The 13,863-nt window shown below is 42.9% G+C and overlaps 1 protein-coding gene across 4 annotated transcripts in view; it reads left to right on the top strand.

Annotated features, from left to right (window-relative positions):
- OSBPL5 (oxysterol binding protein like 5) overlaps positions 1-13,863 on the top strand; it is a 243,061-nt gene that overhangs the window by 133,160 nt on the left and 96,038 nt on the right. Inside the window, exon 1 of one of the 4 annotated variants that reach the window (XM_074997787.1) lies at positions 13,323-13,445. The exons of the other annotated variants lie outside the window; for them this stretch is intronic. The gene's annotated coding sequence lies outside the window, so the exon portion shown is untranslated. Of the gene's footprint in view, positions 1-13,322; positions 13,446-13,863 lie in introns of those variants that run through there. 4 annotated transcript variants of the gene reach the window in all.

Consider the following 13,863-nt stretch of genomic DNA (forward strand, 5'->3'; position numbering starts at 1 on the left):
GAGTAGGGGCTCAAACTTGATTTTCTAATATCACCAATGAATGCCCAAATCACTGGGATATACAGTTAGTCTTGCCCTGCCTGTCACTTTGGCCCAGTCATCATTTGTTTATGCTAAATGGAACAGTTACAAGAGGAGAGATTGAGACCCACACCAGAATAGCTTGTCGTGCTGGCCCTGTCCTGCAACCAGACAACCTCAGTTCAAGTTCTTGGATCAAATCAGACAAACCAGAGATTTGAAAACAGGCTGCCTATGTCCAGGTAACTGTTCTAGCCAGAGGACTGTAATTGTTCTACCCATGGGGCTCTAACAGCATGGGAAAGGTGATGGGGTGGCATATCCCTTTTTCTTGCATAGGCTACCTAAAATGGCTAACCTGGTCTAGGCGTCTAACTCTAGAAAAGGCTCATGGCTGAGAATCCCTGGTAGCAAGAGGTCCAGAGTTAGGTACCCCACTCTCTTTAACCCTGTCCTTCTCTGTGGTATTGTGTACTGGCTTGCATAGGCTTCTTCCTGCTCAGGTTGCTAGCTTCCTGTTCTCTTTTTTAGGCACCTAATTCTCTCCATGGAGTGCCAAGCCACCTAACTTCAGAACCGTGAATTCTACTGGGCAGCAGGCATCTAAGAGACACATTTGTAAATCTGGCCCTCTGTGTTTCACAAATAGAGAATAAGATCAGATCTGGAACCAAAGAGCTTACAAGGGCGGCTCTATCCTTGGGCTGGCCAAAATGCTGAATTTTTGATTTGGGGCAAATTTCAACATTTTAAACCACAAAATTAAAGACAATTCAGAACAATAATGACTGTTACCAAATTTACCTTAAATTGGAATTTCCTGAACAAAAAAAATCAGTTTTGGAAAATGTGTTAAGGATTTTAGGATGTTTCAGAATTCCAAAATTTTGTTTCAGGTTATATTTCTTGTGGTTTAGTCCCTTCAGTCTTCATTTTTACATTATTTTATGGCCTTTCAGAAGTGTTAGGGTTAGAGGTAATGGTATATGTTAGCATTGTGTGTAGTGGTTAGTAGTACTATTGACATATTATGCTATAATGTTCTGGTTTTAAAATAATTAAGGGCTGCTGCTACTTTTACTAATTGAAACGTCTTATCTTATCCTGCTGTCTTTAGCTTCTTTTGGTGCAGAGTAAATGTAGATCAGCTGCTTGTCATGGGGAACATGCAAAATAGTTAGCAATAGTCTCAAAAAGTCAGGTATTTGCTTTCTCTGTGTGGTGCTGAGTGCTCTTTAAGATTTACATAAATCAAAGAAAGTTGAGGGTTTGTGGCAGAAGCGCAACCCAGTATGGGCTGAGTCTTCTCCTACCACAGGCTTTGATTGTCAGAATTCTGGTTTCGTTTTGCTTCATGCTCATTGAATGAGAATGATTTGCCTTGCTTATACCCTTTGAATGTATGTGTATAACAAGTCTTACAATGGTGGTACAAATGATGAAAATAGCTATCCCTCTTTCCTCAGTTTAGGAGGGTGTGTACCAGAGATACAATTTATAAAAAGCAGAAATAAATATGTCACTATTCTACGAGTTCTGGGTGTGCTAGAGTCTTGGTTTTGTTTTCTGGGATTTTTATCCCATTTATTATGCCCTCCAGCTCAATCTACCTCCACAACACTTCTTAGGTTTGTTCTTTACTTCCTGGAAAGAACAGTGTCTCTTCTTTCATCTTTTATATTTGTTTCTCCCCATTTCCAATTCTCTCTTCCATGGCATGTGGTAGCAGCCTCTTTATTCCTTTTTTCTTGCTATATCTTATTTTGTCTCTTCTCTAAGGGTCAGTATGGTATCTGCCCTCACTAGGACTCCACCTTTTACTTCCCCTTCTGATGCTGCTGTTGTAAAGAAGTCTGGGTCTTCTTCTCTCTGTTCCTGTGAAACTGTAGCTGGGTAGGCTTTTTCACTGCTCACATCCCCCTCAAGTTTGTGTCAGCTCAGAGAAGCATTTTGTCAGCTCAGAGAAAAACTAACCTAAGCTGCAGACAGTCCTATTAAGGGCTAGGAAGGAGCTTGCAGTGGCCATGGAACCACCAACAGATGTTCTGTAACCCACACACCTATGGGGTGTGGCTCACTGTTCCAGGTTGTGGCACCTAGAGCACTCACTCAAAGAATGAATGTCTTCTGTGGCCTTAGCTGAAGGCCAGTTGGGTTTTTAGCTCAAGCTGTAGAGGCTCAGGAACTAATGAGGGCCCAGGTTCAAGTCCACCTGTCAGTAACTGTTACAGTTCTTTTATTTTCACACAAGTCTGACATGGTTGCTTTCTGTCACAGCTGTGGAAACTCACTTCAATAGCCCCAAATGGAATTAGAGCATGTAAATAAATACTGTAGGAAAAAGTTGACAATGGACTTTACACCCTCCTCAAACCACATTAGGAAGCTTCTCTGAAGTGAGGCAGCAAGTACTGTTTATTTTTAAAGTAGGAGATCAACTGAGACTGCTTTTCTGTCTTTTTAGCTTGTGTTACATATAACCCCTTTGATTACTATAACTGAAAGAATAAAGAGGAAGACATATTTCTCCCATTTATAGAAGCTGCACAAACTGGAGAGGTTAGTTTCATTAGTTTCCCTTGTTTATGTTTTTCCCCATAAAGAAATAAAGAAGAGAAACCAATTTTAGAAGGAAGTAGGATGTGGTTGGAAGACCACAGAATTTGCCAGGGGGAGAAGCACTTTTAACCTTTAACAAGTCTTGCACCTTTCAAGTGAATGCATTCCAAGTCCCCTTTAAGGTGAAAGGAGAGGGAAATTGTATTTGTGCCCTTTCTAAATTCTTTGTGATGTATAAAAAAGGCTTGAAAATAGGTCATATTTAAAAAAAAAAACAGTTCTCTCTTTGACAGAAAATTTTGGAGAGTACTGGAGAGCTAGGGGGATAATGATATCACAAGCAACAATGAAAGGTTAGTAATTGAGAGGTTTTTTTCCGTCTGGCTCTTGAAAAACTTGAGGGTTTTTTCCTTCAGATTTGTGAACACCTATTTAAACAGAAACACCTGACAAACACTTGGGTGAACAGATCTTTCTGTTAGAGTCATACCCACCCACTCTTACAGGCTAAGAGAACTTCTACTCCAAACCACTAAGAATTCCACTTGCAGAATCAGAGAAAAAAAGACTTGGTTTAGAGATTTTTTTATAGCCCTTAAACATTTTTTTCAGACTTTCAATAAGATGCAGATATCAAACCATCCCTAAAAAAAGCACAAGGTTCCCCCCACCCCATTACTGAGCACTTTGAATGATAGATTTGAATGATAGATTGAAATGGAACAAGAGGATTAGTACAGGCATTGCTACTAGCTACTGGGGAGACAGAATTACCTACAGAATGAACTTTCTACAGCTTAAATGACTCTTCCTTGGAGACAAATGATTTGTTCCTATATGTGAATAAGGATGAGGACTCCTCAAAAACTTATATAAGAAGCCCAAGGATGCAGATAGTAGGACTTTAAGAATTCCCTAGATATCTGAGAAGTTAGGTGCTTAACATCTATTGACTTGTAATGGTAATTAAACACCTGACCTCTTCAGGCAGTTTTGTGACTCTCAAGTGCCTGTGTGCATCTTTTGGTATCTAAATACATTTGTAAATCTGGCCCAAGGTTCGTGCACACAGAGCTAAATTTCAGCTTGGCATATGCTATACATGCAATTTAACTCACTGTGATCACTCTAGATGGGAGTCAGTGCAGGTTTTGGTCTACCCTCTACTGTTTTGTTTGCAGCAAAGAAAGCGAGCTAATGCACTGCTCTGGCAAGATGGAGCTCTGGGGGCTGTGCTGTAGGAGACAGCAGCCAGAGAGGTTAAAGGGGTGAGTCGGGGTGTGGCCACCCACCCATTGGGGACTGCCTCTCACACCCAGAGAGCTAAAGCCCTCCTCATTTGTACCAGGATGCTGCTTGCCTGCATTCCTCCTTCTCCTGGCTGGTGTGGGGAGGGGACAGAGGAACAAGTGACACATTCTCAGTGCTTTCTTCTTGCTCCCTGATGCTGACAAAGGGGAACAACAAGCAGCATTCTGGTATGAAACTTGGGGGTCTTCAGTTCTTGCCCCCTCCACACATATCCCTGCCACTTGTCTTGAGCCCCCCACACTCACCAACCCCAACTCCTACATTCACCCCACAACATCATGCCCTGAGACACACCCCCAAGCCCACACCCTGACTCCTGAACCCTTCCAAGTATCCATCCTCTGCCCTGAGCCCATCACACTCCACCCCATACTTAATTTCTTACAGGTACTGTTGTTTTTCAATCCCCTGCCTTGAGGCACACCCCCACTTACCTCAGGACTGTGATATAATAGTACCCATAAGAAATTTAAGTTACTTTCACCTCTGCTTGTTAATTATTATAGCCTGGACTTTTCTGTGTAATCACATGCTATATCTGAAAGATTACAAGGCAGTAATTGTATTGTGTTAAAGTTGTCAGTGCACTCCTTATCCCCCACTTATTTAACTTCATGTTAAAAGAAAGTAACCCCAGTAGTTATCAGTCATGCTTGTTAGATTATCAGTTACTTGCTAAGGGAGAAATAAACTGAATCTATATGTCAAGACATAATTGTAAGCCTCAAATTTAAAAAAAAAAGTTATCTGGAAAATATCAGGATATTTATTACAGTTAGACAGCAGAACAAAGTCTCAATAACCCAAATGCATAGCATATTGTATATTATCACAGGCTTTTTCTGGGATGTATTTAGCACTCAGAAAAGTGTGACTTCCCTGCTCTTGCCATGAAAGCAATTAACCTTCCTTCAGGAATTAGTGCTATTATCAAGCTTAAAGCTTTTCCTTTACCCTTTCATAGGAGCCTTTCCCAGCATGCTGTCTGTCTTAGTAGCTGTTCCTTTAAATCTGAGAGGAAATGAGCTGTAATTTTAATATAGTCATTTTGTGTTTTTGGCGGGGGGAACGAGCTGCTCTTCTTTTTATTAAGCTGGTGAGTATTTGGCTTCTCTTATGTATCTGCTTGTTTTTTCTTTTTCTGAGGTGAGAATGTGCTCTGTTGTGGAGGAGGTTTTATCTTTTAGAGTCAGCTGCTTTTTTTCACTTTCAGTTGTTGATGCTTGGAAAGTTCTACAGATCTTTTCAGCTTGCCAGCTAAACAAGCACTTTCCGTCTACCTGTAGCTTTACAAGCAGTCTGCTTGAGATAGTTTGTCAAAGTTACTTGAGAAACTGACATCTTTCTGTGTGAAGTCCTGTGCAGTTCATGAAAGAGCATAAGAGCACAATATAACTTAGATGCTGACCCATAGAGGCATTTGTTACAATGCTGATAAGAGCTATTTAGTAGGTTGACCAAGAGGAATATATTCAGCTGTGGGAGAATTCCAGTCTGCATAGTGTTGTGAGAGTGGGGCAACCCTGGCTCACAGATACATCTAATATCTTTTTAATTGTGTGAGAGACCTAGCAAAAAAATTCCCCACACTCCAACTTCCTAGTATGCACACCAGATAGATGTGGGCTGGATATTACTTCTTATTATTGAAGTAATAATACACAGGGGGAAATGGTGACACTTATAAAAATATAAAATTCATACAAGATTAAATGTCCATGGGGCAAAGAGCAGTAGAGTCTTATGACTCCTATTAACTTTAATTGGACTCGTGGACCATATGTTGCCTTCCTGTGCAAAAGAGCTGCTGCATGGAAAAGAACTAATGAGCTAAGTGTAGAGATGTGTGAGTGCATTCTAACTTCTACCTAGTCTGGGAGGCCTATAGGGATGTGAGGAGGAAAGTGCCAGTAAAGGTACCCTGGGCAGAGGGTCAGTGATAGGTTAGAGCCTGTTTTTGTGGTAGAGCCCTGTGTGTTCTCCCGCCTCTCCCGAAATAGTCAACCACAGTTGGGCTGGGAACTGTGCTGCAACGGGCTGCCAACTTGTGGGTTTTCCTGGTGTGAGCTGTCTGATGGTGTGATGTTTTGGAGCACCCTGTCTGCAGGGGTAATGGTATACGGCAACTTCGCAGACAGCTCTCCACACAAAGGTAGACTGAGCACAGAGTCCCTGCTAATCTCTGTGTGGCAGGGGCTCAGCCCAGCTCAAGTCCACAATAGCATCTGTGAAGCCAGGAGAGACAGGATTTGGTGATTTCATTTGGGTTGGGGCAGTAGGGAAGGGGGCCAGTTCTGTGCCCCTTGAAGGGGTGGAGCTGGGGCTAGGCGATCTTCAGTGCTGCCTAGACCACAGTGTCTACCCCCTCACCCCAGCCCTACACATGGCACACTGGCAGCAATTTAAAGGACCTGGGCCTCCAGCTGCTGGCACTGCTGCAGTAGGGGAATAGCACCCGGAAGCTCTGGGTCCTGTTGTATTGCCAGGCCCTGGAGTGATTGCCCCTTTCCCTCACCCCCCTCAATGGGCCTGAGTTGGGGATTGGTTCCAATGGCACTGTGCTGCCATGAGACTGAAGAGTTTCTTATTCCCAGCTTACTCTTGAGTTGTGGTCCCAGTTCCTTACCTGAAGGTGAGAATTACTTCAGAGTAAACTATGGCAATGCAAGATGAAATTTTGTCAAATTTAGGCAACTGTGATAAATTGCTAAATTCTTATTGGATTATCTAATAAACAACTCAAGCTATTTTTGATACTGGTCAGCCAGTTTTTAATCCCTTCAACATTTGCTTTATTGATACTGTACAGCATTTGCTTTTTAATCGGTGTCATGCAGCACTCGGAGAGACTGTCGTAGCACATTCATTGTTGCCATGTTTCAGCATCTTGCAGCAGTTATTAAGGAACACAATGGCACATATGTCTCCTGGTATTTGTGCTTTTGTCCTCTCCAGGCATAGAAGTGATTGGAGCAGGAAATCTTGCTTTTGCATGGTTTTAGGTTTGTTAATTATTTAAATATATATCTTGCTGTGTGTGTCTTAAAGAAGGTCACAGAAACAAGCCATGCCCTTGTCATGGAAGATAGTGAAATTTGTGATTGTCCTGAGTTCTAGTGGAGCTCTTTCCAGTCTAGGACCAACCCCCAGAAAGTTCTGCCTACTGCCTGCACAAGCTTTACTTGTATTGTGGACTGTTACTTTTTGCCTGGGGAGCTGAGCTGTTGACCATGGTTTTCATTCCAGATTTTAAGACACCTTCTAGATAGCCTGAACCCTGGCCATCAAGCACCTAGAAGAAAAGGAACAAGACCTTTTAAATTCCTGAGAAATTATATGGGAAGTTACTGCAGAGAACAGATGATAGATGTGTTCGCAGTAGCCTATGTTGTTCAGGAGATGCCCTACAGTATTCTGTACTAGCTGGAGGTTACTAAATGCTGAAGGTTTCATGGCCAAAGTTATCATCTGGCTGTAAGGCCATCTGAGAGATGGCAAAGATGTGAATAACTGAAGCTGGGTCATTGCCCATGAGAATGGGATGGAGAAGAAAAGGGCCTGGGAATTTCAGTGGCTGAGAGGCTGGATGAGTCAGCAGTGTGCCCTTGTAGCTGAGGAGGCTCATGGTATATTAGGATGCATTAGGAGGAGCATTTCTAGCAAGTCTAGAGAAGTTATTATTCCTCTCTATTCAGCACTGGTGAGGTCACATCTGGTGTATTGTATCCAGTTCTGGGGCCCCCAGTATAGAAAGAATATGGATGCATTGGAGTGGGCCCAGTGGAGGGCAAAGAAAATTATTAGGGGGCTGGAGCACATGATCTACGAAGAGAGGCTGAGGCATCTGGGTTCATTTAGTTTGCAGAAGAGAAGACTGAAGGACAATTTGATAGCAGCCTTCAACTTCCTGAAGGGGAGGCTCTAAAAAGGACAGAGAGAAGCTGTTCACAGTAGAGACGGATGGCAAAGCAAGGAGCAATGGCCTGAAGTTACAGGGGGAGGTATAGTTTGGATATTAGGAAAAACTATTTCACCAGGAGGGTGGTGAAGCTCTGGAATGTGTTACCTGGAGAGGTGGTGGAATCTCCATCCCTAGAAGTGTTTAAGTCCTGGCTGGGTTGATTTATTTAGGGTTTATTCTGTGCTGGGCAGTGGGCTGGATTTGTATGACTTGTAGCTGCTGCTGAGTGAGAACTTAGTGTCAGCAAGAAATCCAGGAGGGCTTCTAAATTATGGATCTGTTTATAGCACAACTATTGCTCTGTTATTGTTAAGGGTAAGGCCTGCTTTCAGTTCAAAGCTCAACTCTCCTAAGGCTATTGCTACACTTGGCCCCTTCTTCAAAGGGGGCATGGTAATCAGGGTGTAATTTTGGGGAATAAAGGTACTTTAAAGTGGTGCAGGCACTTCAAAGTGCCCGCGGCTACACGGCATGTTGGCACTTTGAAGTTTGACACTTTGAAGATTTTGCGGGGGAGAATTGGCCTAATGAAATACTGTATATGCATCACAGCATTTCATTAGTAATCTCCCATCTCCCTGATTTACCATGCCCCCTTTAAAGGAATCTGGCACATCTCATAGGGTCTTGGGGCTCTCTTAGTGATTCAAATCTGGGGTAATTTGATCACAAGATTGCCAAAATACAGTGCCTGGCAGGGCGTAGAACTTGAAGTAGCCCGACAATGTTGTTTGGGGCATAAAAGCAATCAAACCCAGGTTCAAATTATTGCATCAGTGTCTCTAGTGCTCAAGTGTTACCCCTGAAAGTGTTCCAGCCCTTTGGAGGGCTCAAAATGTTAGATGAAAAGGGTTTCTTCTCAATTTTGATGCTTCAGAAGGCTCATTCACCTAGGCCGTGTCTACACTTACCATGGCCATTTCAAAGTTTTTCCTAATGGCCAAATCGAAGCATACTAATGATACTAAAATGCATATTCAGTGCCTCATTAGCATGCTGCTGGCTATGGCACTTCAAAATTGCTGCATTTTGCTCACGTGTGGCTCATCTACACAGGGGTCCTTTTCAAAAGGACCTCGCAAACATCGAAATCCCCTTATTCCCATAGAATGCCTTTCGAAGTGCGGCAGCCAGCAGCATGCTGAGGCACTGAATATTCATTTCAGCACCTCATTAGTATTCTTTGATTTGGCCATTAGCATGGCCATTTCGAAGTTTTTCCTAAGCGTAGACGTAGCCTTAGTGGGATTACACTGCATGTTTGTGGAGAGAGGGCATCTATTTTGTAAAATAGCTGGGGCTCCAGGGTATTTGTGGTCATCTAATCTGAGTGCTGTCCCAAGCACCAACCCAATTTGCCTCTGTCAAAGCATATTTTTAATTAGATTTGGGAAATATAATCTGAATACAGCATACTCTACTGTATGGTCTGAAATAATATATATAATTTTTTTAAAGAAAAACTACAGAAGCATATGCTTGATATGAGAGTGACCTAAGTGGAAAAGTAGGTGGGAATAAGAGAAATGTTGGGGAATTGGGTGATGGGAGTTAGGGGGAATGGAAAGAAAATGCCCTTTTGACAGTCTCTCAGGCCACTTCTACGTTACCTAGAAGATCGACCTGCTCAGGGTTAATCTTCTGAGGTTTGACTTCATTCACCTGGTGGAGACACTCAAAATTGACCTATCAGGGGTTGGAAGTTAACCACTGTCCTCCTCAGGAAGGGAGGTCAACAGGAGAAGCTCTCCTATCAACCTTTCTTAGTGAGGACAGCCAGTTTAGTCGATTGCAGACAAGTCAATTCTAGCTAAGCCGTTGCTTTAGCTAGAATTGTGCATCTGCAATTGATTTAACTGCCTGGTGTAGACCACCTTAGATCAGTGTTTCTCAGCTTCTCCAGGCTACCATACCCTTTTTAGCAGCATGCTTTGTCTTGTACATCCCCAGTTTTCACCTCACTTAAAAACTACCTGCTTACAAAATCAGCCATAAAGAACCAAGCCCCTCAGCACTATTATTGAAAAATTGCTTACTTTCTCATTTTCTCATATAATTTGTAAAATAAATAAATTGTAATATAAATATTATACTCGTATATCAGTGGCTTCGGCCCAGCCACATGGTGTTAGAGTTGAATTTCTTGACCTGGGCTCTAGTCCCCTTGACTGGCAGGGACTTTTAAGTGCAATGTAGCCAACTCCAAAGTTATCTAGGGTGGGAGGAGAGAGGGTTTTTTTCACTCCCTCACCCATTCCCCCACTGAAGTCAACTAGTAGCTGTGCTAAAACCACAAAACATTTGTATCTAGCTCCAAATCTCTTCACAGTTTTGGAGTCGTTTGGGCTCATCTCTAAACTGGCTTCAGGAGAGAAGAATAGATGAAAACAAGAGAAAATCCATTTAGCTTTTTATGACCTAGACTCATGGTGTCCAATATGCTGTCCAGCTGCCACATGTGGCTTACTGGACAGCAGAATGTGGCGAAGCAGCTCATTGACACTTGAAGCGCCCTCCATGCAAGCGTCCCACTACATGCTGGGAGAAGCATGCCAGCAACAGTAGAGGAGACTCTTCCTGTGGCGTGCTCTAGCCACAGGATAATTTGTGCAGTGTGGCTCAGGGCTGGGTGGCTGGCATGGCTTGGGCAGCTCATGAAGCTCCAGGCTTGGGCAGCATGGCTCAGGGCTTGGGCAATGGGGCTGGAGGTACAGCGGCTCCAGCAGTGGCTCTGGTGAGTCACCAGCAGTTTGGTGAAGGGGTAGGTGCCTGCCTGGTGGGAGCGGAGTGCCTGGCTCAGGGGAGGGCACTCATGTGGCAATCCATTCAATTGTTTTTGGATGCCACTGGCCTAGACGGTGCTTCATCCTGCCATGAGGGCAGGAGACTGGACTCAATGACCTCTTGGTGGCCCTTCCAGTTCTAGTGTTCTATGATTCTATAGTGCAGTGTAAACAGATCATTGTCTGCATAAAATCTTAGTTTATACTGACTTTGCTGTTTTTTTGTTTTTGTTTTTTTTTTAATGTAGCCTATAGTAAAACTAGACAAATGTGTATATGAGTTGATGTCTTCCTGGAAGACCTCTGTGTACCTGGCAGTTTGCATACCCCAGATTGAGAGTCACTGTATCAAAGATGGTGGTAACTGTCCTTTTGGGGAAAAGAGAAATAAGATGAAATGGGTTGGATTTGCAAAAAAAGCAGCAAGAAATAGCCCTGGTAAATGCAGGTGAATACTGCTTATCAGTAATAATAAATACTGTTGGGCGGAGGAGTGGGTAGAGCAGGGAACTAAGAAAACCATCCCTTGTTTTTTAATATGATGTTGGCGAGCCTATCTGGAGTTTTTGCTGCTCCTGAAGTCCAATCAGTGGTTCAAGCATTGGCCTGCTAAATCCTGGGTTGGGAGTTCAATCCCTGAGGTGGCCATTTAGGGATCTGGGGCAAATAGATTTTAAATAAAAGGGATGATGCTTGGTCCTGCCAAGAGGGCAGGGGACTGGACTCGACCTTTGGAATTCCCTTCCAGTTCTGTGAAATGTGTAATCTCGGAGCGTTTGAGATTCAGCTGGAGCCGGTAGTGGTGGCAGTGTTATTTGGCTGTCTCTCTGGCCCAGTGTGGTCAGGATATGTCTCAGGATCAGGATGATGGAGGCTCAGGATCCCAGGAAATGGTGACAGTGGCAGCTGCAAGGCTAAATCTTGTCCTACCAGATGTGACTTATTCACTATTTTCTTCCCAAAAACTTTTCTTAAAGAACCCACAGAGGGAATGGTGGCAGGAATAGCCCATCTCCTCAATATTTTGTCCTCCAGTTAGGCCTAATACCCAAGTTGCCAATTTTGGTTTGTTAATTTGAGGTTCTGCATCATCGGCTTTTACCAAGCATGATTTCAACATAATCCTTGAATTGTATCAACATGACCTTTTTTGTTTGGCCACATATAGGCTCTCTGTCTGGTTCTCTTCTACCTGTTTAGAACACTCATTTTCAGAAGCAACTGGGCTTTGTTACATTTAACCAGCAGAAACAAATGTTACTGTATGGTGAACTTTCATACTCCTATAACTGAGTTTACAGTTAGGGTAAATTTGTATGTCCTTGTATCATAACACTACCCTAGGTCAGCCAGTCTCATGCCCTCGCTCCTTCAGAACAGTCTGAGGGTTGCAGAGACGTATCACTTGAGGTGACCTGAGACTTAATTTGTCATGTACAGCCAGTCATAGCCCAGCTCCTTATGTGATTAATTAATTTATTATATATTAATTAAATAGTACCTTAATTTTTTATTGCAATCATTAATTTAATCATTCTAACAGCTTAATCTCACAGTGCTATATTTTAGAGCAGCTCTGGCCTTTGTACAGTGATGTGCAGTCGTCATATGCAAGGCAAGCACTGCATACACCGGCACCAGCTTTGCCCCCAGGATAGCTCCATCTGGCCTCCCGTTGTATGAACAAAATGTCTTCTGTCCAACGTGACCTTGCATGCAGTGTATGTATGAGTGCATGCTGTGTGGAGCATGCTCTTTTGCAGACAAGTGCACAGGCATGATGTTGCCTTTGAATAAGGAACTGGGGACTACAAAAAGGGAGCTATGGGTTAACCTCTCTAGTCTGGCAACATCCATAATCCGCCATGATTTTAGTTAACCAGATGACCACTTATCATGGGTGTTACCACGTTTCCCATGGTCCTATAAAGTTTGTTTACAGCCACCAGTTCTGGCCCTCCGTGTTCTACGATATTGTTTAACTGTAATTTACCCCAAATGTCTTAAGAGTTTGGTAAGCAGTGGAAATGTTGGTAATGCTGCTAGACAATATTGACCTCCTGTGGTCCAGCAAATTCTCTTGTTCAGCACAGGTCAGGTCTCAAGAGTGCTGGACTAGAGAGATTCAACCTTTAGTATCACAACTAAGCAATTGGGAATAAGGAACCAACTTCAGCCTCATATGATGCCTATGCTTGAATTTGGTGTGGTATGATGATGGTGTGATATGCTCCAGGAGAGGCTATTGAACTCTAAGGCATATGACAAGGGAGTGGTGCACATTGCAAGCTAAGCACTGAGGCACCTGGGTCAATCAGAAAATTATGTGGCTTTTCTGGCCCCTCTTTTTTCTGAAGGGAAAAGAGGATGGTTAAGAGAGAGGATGAATTTGTGGCTAAGGAATTTTATTAGTGCTTTTGAGATCTCTGGAGTTCCTAACTGTGGTGCTAGTTTCCTGAGGTAAGTCATTAAGTCTCTGTGTCTCAGTTTCCCTTATGTAAAAAAATTGAGATTAAATACCCCTCAATCTCTCTTCATTGTTCTTTCTTTTCATTAGCTTCCTTACACCAATGCCTCTGTACTGCCCAGCAGGAGGAGCATCAGAACTCATGCCTAAAATCACAGGGACACCTAACCATGATGCTGGAAGCTGAAGCCGTTCAGCTCCACGTTATTCTGAGTTCAGAGGATTTTCAACTGTAAAAGAATACTGAGAAACATTTCTACTATTAAGTAAAACAAAGCTGTGACTTGCTGATCTGTGACTGTAATCAGTAGTCTTCTACACAGAACCGCAACAATTCTGACTGGTGAGATCCTGACAATTGATTATTTGTGGATGCAGCTCAGCCAGTCAAACTTTGTTCCCCTACCCATTTTATAATGGAAATGTAATGGAAAACTTCATTTCTTCCACAGCTTTTGCCTGCCTACTTTTCTTATTGCATGTGGCTTCTTAAATAGCTGCTAGAAACCTTTTTTTAAGGTTCACCTTCTTACTGATGTGCCAAGGTTGTACTTGATGCACGTGTACAAATACTTGGTACATCTCGGTTGTTTCATTGGCCCAAGCTGGAATTTGTACTATATATAGGACTGCTTGTCCAATTTCTATGATTTTCCATTATCATTGCAGCTGAGCTCTCCTAATCATTAGAGTATACACACAACCCTGTCAGGCAAGTACTGTACACATTTTACACATAAAAACTGAGACATGGAAGTGAT

Source organism: Carettochelys insculpta, chromosome 6, assembly GCF_033958435.1.
Source record: "Carettochelys insculpta isolate YL-2023 chromosome 6, ASM3395843v1, whole genome shotgun sequence".
NCBI classification, from domain to species: domain Eukaryota; kingdom Metazoa; phylum Chordata; order Testudines; family Carettochelyidae; genus Carettochelys; species Carettochelys insculpta.